Here is a 10,246-nt window from a genome sequence, read left to right on the forward strand (position 1 = left end):
TTCATACTGATGTCTCTGACCATTCCCAGAACCACAAAGTTCATTCAAACCTTCCTTTCTTGCATATTTATTACTTAGCTCTTTCATAGAAGCTTGGCTCCCATTACTTACCATGAATTTACTTATTTGTTCAACCCCGGGATACATATGAAAAGTTTCAAAATTATTGACCCATACCTCCATAGGAAACAAATTTACTGACTAGAGTACAGTGTCTATATACCTTATAACCCTATTTTTCAGTTACTGAGCTCCATTTTTTTCTACCCTCGTTAGTGAGGTTGTGACTGGTGAGTTTTGGGTGACTCACTCATATTGGACACAAGATGAACTTAGGGTTTGGGAGGTTGACTGACTTTTGGGTCCATCCAGCAGTTTTTTCCTGTCTGTGTTCCAATAAGACAGCCTCTGTCTTCCGTATGCAAAGGTGGGAAGTGGTGACAGGTGTCCTTTGTGTACTTCCTTCCATTGGCACCCAGGATGGTCATTCTAATCCTTCCACAAACTCCACATCAAGTGTCATGTAGTCTTCAGGGGTTTACATGTCTATCTATTCCAAGGGCTTTGTAGACAATTGCTTTGCAATGTCACTGGGCCTTTCCAGTGGAGGTCCTCTCTTTCTCCTGTCAGTTTGGTTATGTCATGCCCCTCTGCCAAATATCTTAAACCCTGCCAAATACCCCTTGTTGGAATGGAATTACTCTTGCGTCCTCACGGGGCCCTCACCTATCATCCCTGTTGGTGGCTGTGTGTGGAAACCAGGAGTGGAGTTAACATTGAAAGAGTTTGCATTCTAGAAATGCAGTGATTATGATCTAAAAGTTCAGTAGAAATATGGGTGGAAGATGTGCTGATCTATGTTTATGCTAAGAAAGTCATAATGATACATTTAAAAAGACCAGAGACATTTGTGGTTATCATCAATGAGGCACAATGATAACATTCAAGAGAATCCTCGGAAGCCAGAACTTATGGTGACATGATGAATGACGTGTCATTGTGAAGAATGATGTGACCAGTACTACTTTAAATAGGTGATAATTGAGAACCATAGAGGCAAGAAGGGAGATTCTTTTTTTTTTTAATTTATTTTTTATTGGTGTTCAATTTACTAACATACAGAATAACCCCCAGTGCCCGTCACCCATTCACTCCCACCCCCTGCCCTCCTCCCCTTCCACCACCCCTAGTTCGTTTCCCAGAGTTCGCAGTCTTTACGTTCTGTCTCCCTTTCTGATATTTCCCACACATTTCTTCTTTTGTTTCCATACAAATAAGCTCCAAGGAGCGATCACGCCATGAATAATAACAGCACTGCTACCTTTTCCTTGAGATTATAGATAGAAAATTAGCCAGAAATGAGATGCATTTGACAATAAAGAGGACAGTACCAACAAAGAGAGTATCGGGACCTGAATAGGAGGATATGCTGTCTGGACATTAGGATGAATCTTCATGTGCACTTACTGGACAATCAAGCATGTAAGTATCACTTCTCTCTCTCTCCATTATTTTAAATCTTAAGTGATAAATTAATGAATCTCACATGGGCCCATGCTGGTGTTGCATAAATCCAGAGGACATTATTAGTATGGAATAAATGTGAAGAGTGCCACCTGGAGTTGAACAACAGGGGCCCAGTTATTTTATTGCCGTTGTTAACATTTTAGGGATTTGGTTTCCAAAGGTTGTGGCTGACAGTGTGATGAACACGGTTTTATACCGGATGTGTGGGCTATGTGGACATTACGCATGGAATCACACAGTTTCCACCCTTGCTTCTCACCTGACAACTCTCTTTGCTCCTCTTCAGTCACTTTATAAAGTGATTACCTTTCTCATCTCTTTTTTCACCTCCCCTTCAAGATTCTAAGCAGTTTGAACTTCATACTATTCCTTACTACACCGTGCTTTTTTGTGCTTTCTTTTTTTTAAGATTTTATTTTTTATTCACAAGGGACACACAGAGAGAGGCAGAGACACAGGCAGAGGAAGACGCAGGCTTCCTGCGGGGAGCCTGATGGGGCACTCGATCCCAGAACCCGGGGATCACGCCCTGAGCCAAAGGTGGACGCTCAACCATTGAGCCACCCAGGCGTCCCTTTTTTGTGCATATGTTCTTCTTCTACTTGGAATGTCTGTCTGTCTGTCTCTTCTTTACCTCCTTAATTCAACTGAAAGGTCACCTTCTTTGAGGAAATTTCCATGCATTGTTAGTCACTTCCTTCCCTGATGCCCCTTCACTTTTGAACTTGAATTGTTGTGGCATTCACCCTTTATTGTAATTATGGGAGATTTTATATCCACTTTAAACATGTTAAATCCAGTTCTAGACCTGAAATTTAAACACACATGGTGCTGACTCTTGAGAGCAAGCTCATTTAATGGTATCAGTTCATTTATATTTCTCTCTTCTACTAACCAGTATTTCTCATCAGAAGGGACATGGATTGGAAGCCCATGTGTCTGCATTTATCAAACCTGGCACCTAGTGCATATTCAATAAAAATTAGAGGAATAAATTTATTTATACTAAGGGCTATAAATATTCTAAACTAAAAATCACAGAATCCTGGCTTATAATAATTTCTAGAACTTCCAAAACAGTAAAAATAGTAAAGGGAATTTTATGCAGATTTGTATCATGCAAGTTTATGCTTTAAGGTAATAAAAATGTGAAATAATGAAGATGACTTCAAATTACAATATCTCAAGAACTGAATGTTTAAAGCTGATTGACCGAGTAATGTTCCATTTGGTGGTGTCACTTTTGCACCAGCTCAATTGATCTAAAATTATCTAAATTATCTCTCATGTGAGTAACTGACAAGTATATGAATACTTTTTTAAAAAAGTATATGAATACTTATATGACACCAAAGAAGGTGCTTTAGTATTTTGAGATATATCTTTTGGGAAAAGTAGAATCTTTTTCTAATAAATTTTTTTTGTTTATAAAATATTACATATGATGGTTGACATATAGATAAACAGCATTTTGTCCACTTAATTCATGTGAACCTCGTGTAATTTCTTCAGCACTGGGGGATCCCTGGGTGGCGCAGCGGTTTGGTGCCTGCCTTTGGCCCAGGGCGCGATCCTGGAGACCCGGGATCGAATCCCACGTCGGGCTCCCGGTGCATGGAGCCTGCTTCTCCCTCTGCCTGGGTCTCTGCCTCTCTCTCTCTCTCTCTCTGTGACTATCATAAAAAAAAAAAGAAACTGGGACATAGAAGTCTATTAAAAAAAATTTCTTTAGCACTGGACTATTAGCAGTTGCCAGGACATCTGAGAAATACTGCATGCAAACAAACAGATCATTTTTCCATATTTACTTTTTGTCTCCACTTAGGTCTTACTCAGTTCTGTCTGTTGCATATTTCTTCCTTTATTCACTTAGTCAATTGATATATGCACCCAAAGAGCTGGTTCCTTAAAAAGCTGATCTTAAGAATCTGGAGGGAGGGGGCACCTGGGTGGCTCAGTCAGTTAAGCATCTGCCTTCAGCTCAGGTCATGATCCTGCGCTTCTGGGATAGAGCCCTAATTTGGGGTCTTTGCTTGGGGGGGAACCTGCTTCTCCCTCTCCCTCTGCCTGCCACTCCACCTGCTTGTGCTCTCTCTCAGTCATATAAATAAAATGAAATCTTGAAAAAAAAATCTCAAGCGAGGAATTGAATTAAAGATAGTGTCACTGGAAACTAAGGAGCAGCATCACTGGGGGTACAGTAAATGGCAGAGAGAGGAAGTCCATCCTGTTTGGGTGAGTGGAGGCTGTCATCCACCCCTGGTAAAGTAATTGGTTCGGTGATGTGAGGAGACGCACATCTGAGTATCAAGATCCACAAGGATTTCCAGTGATGGATGGAGACATCAACAAGGTGGAAGAACACTCTAAAGTTTCAGATATGGCTAGCCCATACCTTTGGGCTTGATACTTGGGCATAAGAGCAGAGGCCACGAGGGAGCAGAGCATAGAGTTGGCTCCAGTGGCTATCAAACAGACTATGTGCCCAAATTAAGAAGACTCTGCATTCCTGGAAAGATGATCCCTTGGTTTCTATTTTTTTAAATTGCAATAAGAAAAAAATGTAGACCACCACCAAAAATATCCAAGTGTTTGATTCACTGCTTTCTTTTCAGTGCTGAAAGATTGTGTCTTCTATATTCCAAATGGTCTCAGACGAGAGAGCTAGCCTCTCCAACTTTGTGATTGGGGTGGCCCACAGATTCATTGCTTGAGACACAAAGGATTCAATGCAAGGATAATTGTGAGGTATTGAGGATGGAAATGGAGGGATACTTATTATTTTTTTCATGACAGAAATTTCAGGACCACAGTACAATCCACTCACAAACTTCTTGTCTCCTACACAATACTAGAAACACAGATGTTCTTATTCTGTTTTAGGAACATCAAAAGCAAGCAGCATTGCCCTAAATAAGAGGTCTTATTTAGAAATACAAAGTCTATGTTCTGGGAAGCAGCACAATTTGCTTAAGAACAATAGATAATAATTCCAGGTTTTGTATTCCATATATTTTCTACGAGAAGACTATATATTTACAGGGATGTGTGTGCGTGTGTGTATGAATGTGTGTGAATCTGCTTGGGCTGCCACACAAAATGCCATAACTTGGGTGGCTTAAACAGGAATTTATTTTGCTGTAGTTTTATAAAGTCCAAGATTCAGTTTCAGGTGAGCACTTGCTTCCTGGCTTGCAGATGGCTGCCTTCTTGCAATGTCCTCACACGGCAGGAGAGAGAGAGAGAGAGAGAAAGAGAGAGAGAGAGAGTGAGCTCTCTTGTGTCTTTTCTTATAAATATAATCAAGCCATGGCAAATGTCCTACTCTCGTGACCTTATCTAAATCTAATTACTCCCCAAAGGCCCCATCTCCAAATACCGTACATTGGGGTATAGGACTTCAACATATGAATTTCGAGAGGGCACAAACATTTAGTCTATAACAGTTATATGAAATCTCTGGACCACGTAGGGGATTGTTCTAAATTTCCTATGACAATGAGCCATTTCTCAACCTTGGCAAGGAAAGGGAGTATCCAGCAATTGCGCCAATGATGGCATAAAGCCAAAGACTCCCTTTACTATTTTTCATAACATGCCATTGCTACAGTCGCTAGGAAGAGAGGGGTCATGAGTATTTCCTCACCAGAGAAAGTGTATGCCATGCAAAAAAATATGTAGAAAGTGCTTTTAATGTACAAGTTATCATTCTAAGACTTTTTGGAGATGGTCTCAAAGTATGATTGTTTCCCTCAAGTAGTTTATCATCTGTCTGAATATGTGGGCCAGTTCAGCTGTTTCAAGGACTCATAACTAGCCTAGCAGGAGCAGCAGACCCATATAAGGAGAAATGCTCTTAATGGGACGTAGGTTTTTGTGGAATGTATTTCCAATTTACCCTTTTTTTTTTTTTTATTTTTTATTTTTTTTTATTTCCAATTTACCCTTAACGGACTTTGCTCTATCTCTGCTTGACTCACACTGATGTCTTACTTCACCTTGCTGACCTTGTGACACTGTGATCCTTTCAAGTTTGGCAGGCAGATTGCCAGCCTTTTCTGACTCTGATCCCTCTCACTTTGTTCTCCGTCTAGAAGGGAAGAAAAACATGTTTTTCCCCCTTGACAACCAGAGGCAAAATCCCTTTGATGAAGGAATGAAGGAAAATACTTTGATAGCTTCTTGGAGTGGGGGGTGGGGAGTAGGGGGTGGGAGGAAGCAAATGTGAAAGGTGGCCTCCTCCTTCCAAAGCATGATTTAGACAGGCTCAAATGAAACAAAGGGAGAGATGCTATGTTCTGCCTGAAAACAGTAATAAGAAGGGGAGTAGGAGACACAACTAGATGAGAAAAGATAAGAAAGGAGGCGGGGAGAGAGCACAGGAAAGGAGAAGGTTGGTCAGAGCTCCGTGAGGACTCAGGTGGTATTGATACAGCTGAAAAGTCAATTTCGTGTTTGATTTCAAGTTCTTTAATACAAACTTGTGTTGGGGGCTTTTTGAAAAAGCGATTGGGGGATATGCAGCATGAGGTTTAGGACAGGGAAGAGAGAGCATGTATAAGAGAGAAGATAAAGCACATGGAAAGAGAATTTAGCAGCACTAGAGAATAAGAACCAGAGGAGTCAAGGATAAATGCATGCAATCCTCCCCTACTCTTGGATTCTTAGAAAACTGGGGAGGGTAATGGTGGTAATTCTGGTTGCTCTCGATACGTGAGATCAGCATGGGGCTAAATGCAATTAAATGTGAAGGGACAAGAGGATCTAACTGGGTGGAAGCACTTTGAAGACATTCATCCTACTGGAATGTTGGTTATGTCTGGTGTGTGGAGTTTGATTTAAGCTACAGGACTTGCAAACAGACTCATCAGCTTCCTCCCAAGGCCCCAGCTGTTGTCTTCTTCTCAGATCTGTCCCAGGGCCTCTAGACTCCAAATATCAGAGAAAATATAAATGTCAACATGAATAGGGTATTTGAGTCAAACGAATGAGTGAGGGCAACTAGTGCATAAACCCCGACCATAACAGTCTAATTCAGTGCTATGCATTTCCTACTTGCAAAGGTTCCACTTTGTGCCAGCCAGTGTGCTGGGCACTGTAGGAGAGCTGAGAGGAGTCTTTGAATCCAAGAAGTCAGCTATCTAGGAAGAATCGCATAAGCTTACAAACATGATATAAGGTCGAAGAAGTCTCGTGTGAAAACAGTCTAAAGGGGGTTATAAGTTGTCAAAAGGGAGAGGGTTCTTTCCTAGTTAGGGAGTAACCAGACATAATTCATGGAAAATTATTTTATACAGACTCTAAAGGACAGATAAAGTTTTTACAAGCATTGATGAGGAAGAGGAAGTGACATAAAAGATAAAAATCAAACTTTCAAACAACCAGCCACTCAAAGCAACAAAGATCAAAATAGATCTCAGAAGAATAAATCATCTGGTATTGTCTGCGGTGAAGGCATTTTTCTAGAAGTCACATGGACAGCCAAACGGATTGGAAGAAGAGTACATCTCACTGATAGCGATGATACTCGTGATCATAATTATTGTCATTGAAAAAAAAACTGTCTTTTAGGTGTCAGATATTTTAAGTGTAGTATTTCATCTATATATAAAAAACCCAGGGGAAATATTATCGTTTCATTATATAGGTAAGAAAATTAAGAACCGGAGAAATTAAGTTCTTTGCCTGCTGTTATACAGCTAATTATTGGCACAGCCAAGATTAGAATCTGTCCGATACCCAAATCCAGTTTACCATGCTCTGTTGCTTTGGAGCAGTTTCATAGATTTATGAAAAAGCAAACAGAATCAGCAATGGAAAAGCGTTTGATGTGAACTGTGTACTTAGGGCTACACTTTGAGCAATGACATATGGATCAAGGGTTGTTTGTAGTTAGTAGGTAAACTGTGGTTCAAAGCTCTTCTTTTTGTTGTCTTGGAAAATCTCATGTCCCTCAGGGTACCTCTCCTCACTATGGTCTCTCTTTCTCCTCCAATCACGTGGCTACAATGACCCTCTACAAGTTGATGATTCCTGAATCTCCATCTCCAGCCTTGATCTTGCCCCAAAGGACAAGGAGCACTATTCTACTTCTCCACTTGGAGATCTTAAAGATACTTCGACATGCAAAACTGGGGTGTTCTGCTTAATAATTACACTAAGTCAACAGGCTAAAACCCTAACTGTTTGAACACACTGGTCACTCTGTCTTAAGCCCAATATATCCCACACTGAACATGTGGTCAGTAAGTCTCTGTGGTTTTGTGCCTCATATCGCTTGACTCTACATATAACTCTCATTTTCCACCATTGGCACTACTCTCATTCAGGCCACTTCCTGGACCACTTTATTGCAAAAAACTTCCTAAGTGGTCTTTTTCACAATCTTGTTCCCTTTTATAACAAGAGAGATGGTTTCTAAACACAAATGTGATTTTTATCAGTTCCCTCTTTGGTCTGCCATTCTCTTAGGATGAGGTGTAAACTAGATTGAAAAGGTCTCTGAGATGTAACCCTGCTAACTATGGCAGAAATTCCCTTTACAGAGTAAGTTTTCTCATTTTTAAACTTTGTATTTCATTGAAATGACATTTCTTTTAGTTCTGTAAATCTGCCATGCTCCTACCTCTGGGCCTTTGCACTGCTCTCTACATTTGTCTGGGACACTTTCCCTCTCTTTATTTGGCCCACCTCCATATTTTCTACCAGTCTCCACTGAGAGGCTATTTATTCCAAGAAGACTTTCCTAACTTCCTTGAAAAATGGTTTTCACTCTACTTATCACTGCATCCATCATGCCTACTGTGATTGCCGACATAATTGTCTCTCCTATTAGATGTAGCTCAGTGAAAGCAGGGATGGTGCCTGTTACTTGTCAAGTAAACCTCCAATTTATTTGATGGTTTCTGTTCATTTTCTGCTACGTGTGGCCACCCTAGATTTCTTCTCCTAAGGACCATACTAACAGAAACAGTCTTTGCTTTTTATTCCCCAAGGAGAGGTTTTGCTGACGATTCCCACCAAAGGACAGTGTCTGGAATGCAGACTTCGACTTTTGAATGAATAAATAAAACTTCCATTTATTAAGTGCTACTCTGTGCAGGACCCTATGCTGAGCCATTTACATTCATTAATTTATTTAATCCTCATTCAGCCATAAAGAAGGTATTATCACTGCTCTCATTTTATGGATGATTAAAATAAAGCTCAGAAGAATTAAATAACTCACTCAAAGTCATGTTGGGCTAAGTAGTAGGGCAAAGATCCAAACCCCAGCTTGCATCATGTCTAACAGTGACATTCTACTGCCTTTCTGATCACCGGGCAGGGAATGGCAGTGACCTGCTCTGTAAGGGAGAATATGGAAGGAGACCAAAGGATGGCACAAAACCAGCTCATTATCAGAGGAGAGATTCAAATAGGACCTGGACTGATGGGAAGGTTGTTACGCCTGGTTTAGTCTTGTCAGCTTCCTGATGAGTTGGTGGCTGACAGACTACACCTCAGCTTGACGTGCACATATTATTTGTAGTCATCTATTTAGATGTCTATCTATTATATTGAAATAGTCTCACTGTAGTAAATGCCTACTACTTGCCAGGCATTTTGCATATGACCCCTCTAATCTTTTTTTTTTCCTCTAATCTTTGATGAAATAAGAAGATTGGATTGCCCAGCCTTGCCGATTATATATATATATATGATATATATTAGCATATATATATATTAGCATAAAACTTGAAAGAAGGGTTGTAAAGTCACAAAGATACCAGAGCATATAGAATCTGAGATTTGCCAAATGCACCTTCTTCCTCTACCCTAAATTCCTGTCTTTAAACCAATATACTCAGCATTCATTCAGTAAATGTCGCAAAGGGTGAACTGTGGACCAGGCACTGTGAAAGCCTTTGGGATAGTTGGCCCCTGCTTAGCAACCCTGTTTATAGTTTGTTCTGTAAAATGGGTTTAGTTCCTCCTGATTAATGATGCCTTTTCCCCAGAAACTTGAGTAAAGAGCCCTCTTCTGGATGGCAGGAGAGTGGTGACCCACTTATACTCAAATGGGAGGACGAGGTCAGCAATGCCTCTCAGTAGGGAGGAAGAACGAGGTTTGTCCCCATTAGCATGTTCTTTAGGAGCCAAAACCTAGGGTGCCCCCATGTAGCAGAAAATTAACAGAAATTATCAGACAAATGGGAATTTTACTTGACCCGGAATGAAGAACTTGTCCATGCTATACTAAATCTTTGTATCTCCCGGAAGTGCTAGAAGTTTAAGTAAAAAGATCTTGATAAAACTTCACCTAAATGTTTGCCCTCGTGAGTTGCAGTAAAATGTATTTATTTTTAATAAATTTTTAATTTAAATTACAGGAAGTTAACAAACAGTGTAATATTAGTTTCAGGTGTACAAGATAGTGATTCAACACGTCCATACAACACTAGGTGCTCATTACAGCAAGGGCCCTCCTTCATCCCCATCACCTCTTTCACCCACGCCCCCACCCACCTCCCTCTGGTAACCATGGATTTATTCCATTTGTTGTGTACGGTTAACAGTTTCTTGGTGTGCCTCTCTCTTCTTTTCCTTTTGCTTGTTTATATTCCGCATACGAGTGAAATCATATGGTATTTGTTTTTCCTGACTGACTCATGCACATAATTTATGTTTTAAAGATACAAACAATTTTTTAATCTTTATTTTTAAATTATATAATCAA

This window comes from Canis lupus, chromosome 13, assembly GCF_011100685.1.
Source record: "Canis lupus familiaris isolate Mischka breed German Shepherd chromosome 13, alternate assembly UU_Cfam_GSD_1.0, whole genome shotgun sequence".
Lineage (NCBI taxonomy): Eukaryota > Metazoa > Chordata > Mammalia > Carnivora > Canidae > Canis > Canis lupus.